This window comes from Aplysia californica, unplaced genomic scaffold (assembly GCF_000002075.1).
Source record: "Aplysia californica isolate F4 #8 unplaced genomic scaffold, AplCal3.0 scaffold00040, whole genome shotgun sequence".
NCBI lineage: Eukaryota > Metazoa > Mollusca > Gastropoda > Aplysiida > Aplysiidae > Aplysia > Aplysia californica.
Window position 1 is genome coordinate 109,587 of NW_004797310.1, and position 1,977 is coordinate 111,563.

Here is a 1,977-nt window from a genome sequence, read left to right on the forward strand (position 1 = left end):
GGATAATAATAATAATATTATTATCATGTTAATTAAACTAGATCTATTCAGAATGCCATCTCAAACAAAGAACCGTGGTTTTTGGTGGCGTCGGTGGCCTAGTGGTTAGGCTCTCGGACTCGCAACCGTAAGGTCGTGGGTTCGAATCCCGTCAGGGACCCGACGTTGTGTCCTTGGGAAAGGCACTTAACACGAATTTTCCTCACTTCACCCAGGTGGGAATGGGTACCCGGCTATAGACAGCGAAAGATCTTGTCAGTTTGTTAGAGTTTGAGCGCTTCATCGGCTGCTTGCACTGTATGCTTCCCGGGAAGCTGAGAATGTTTCGGAGTGTTCTATGGTCTGCTATAGTGTAAAGCGCATAGAGCCTGCTGTTGAGCGGGGATATGCGCTATAAAAATGCAATCTATTATTATTATTATTATTATTATTATTATTAAGATACCTATTACTATTCTCAAACCGCTGTCTGAAGTTTAAAAGACACTGCCTGGCAGAAAAGAGGGGGGCGAAAAACACCTGAGAATAACATAGGGGAAAAAATAGTTGAACAAAAATACTGTCCAAGCCCCCCGAGTTTTGGTACCGGGTACTTTCAGAGAGGTGAAGTCGTAAAGGGAGAAAAAAGTTTATTTTGTTAATTTCAAAGTTGAAACAAAAAGTCGTTTAGAAACAGTAAATTCATCATCATCATCATCATCATCATCATCATCATCATCATCATCATTGTTTTACAGGGGTAAAAAAAATACTGGAGACTTGAACAGTTAGGTATATGTACTTGATAAATAAACGTTCGAAGTTTCGTCAAATCTGGCTTCACCGGGAACATAACATCTCCCCCCCCCCTTTCCCCCCCAAAAAAAAAGAAAAGAAAAAAGAAAAAAAAAGAAGAAAAAGGTTCTGGAAAGGAAGAACGCCATAACAACAATGCGTTCTCTAATCTTTGTGATGTTTCGTAATTGGACGTTATAGAAAATATCGGAAACGATGACGATGATAATGATGACAAGAATAATAGGAACAGCAGCAGACAGCAGTCAGTAGCAGCAGCGACAAATCTCTTTCTTTTTTATTTAACTCTTCTTAATCTGGATATTTGATAAGCCACTTGGTATAGAGATACAATCAAACATGGTAGTTTGATCTCTATTAATCATAATGTTACATGATTCCCATAATTAAAGAACAACGACCGCATATAGTTTATGGCATTTTCCCAACTGCAATGTAGGGGGCGGGAGCCTTGAGCATTGAACAAATCTCGTTTGTTAGCGCTTTCTAGATGAGATAAAGTTTTATCTTACAATCACGAGTATTCTTTTAGGTGAACATTTTTTTAAGCGAGGGACGGCGAACAGAAAGCTGATACAATGGGAAACGGAGAAAAAAAACAAGGAAGGGGGGGGTGGGGGGGGGGTGAAGCAGTTTCGAGCATCTGAAAATGTAGAACACGATCCGGGAAACATATTTTACAAAAATAGGAATGAATAACAGATGGGGGTGAGGGGAGAGGATGAAAAAATAAAAGAGATGAAGGGGATGAGAGAAGAATGAATATTATACCGTTGCAACATAAATTATAATCCGATAATTGAGGGTCCCAATAGATTTCGAAGAAAACGAAGTGATATTGAGAGGAGGAAAATTGTCCAGATGATGATGATGATGAGGAGGAGGAGGAGGAGGAGGAGGAGGAGGAGGAGGACGAGAAAGAGGAGAAGGAGAAAGAGGAGAAGGAGAAAGAGGAAAAGGAGGATGAGGAAGAGGAGGAGAAGGAGGAGGATGACGACGACGACTACAACTATGCTGACTGAAGAAAGAGGAAGGCTATCATATCAAAGTGTTCAAGGATTGGGATTTGTCTGATTGTTTGTTTGTTTCATTTTGGAAAGGGGGGCGGGGGGGTGTTCAATATGTTTATTTGAAATTGCTCATGGTTCACGCATAAACAAAAAAAAACCCAACAACAACCGC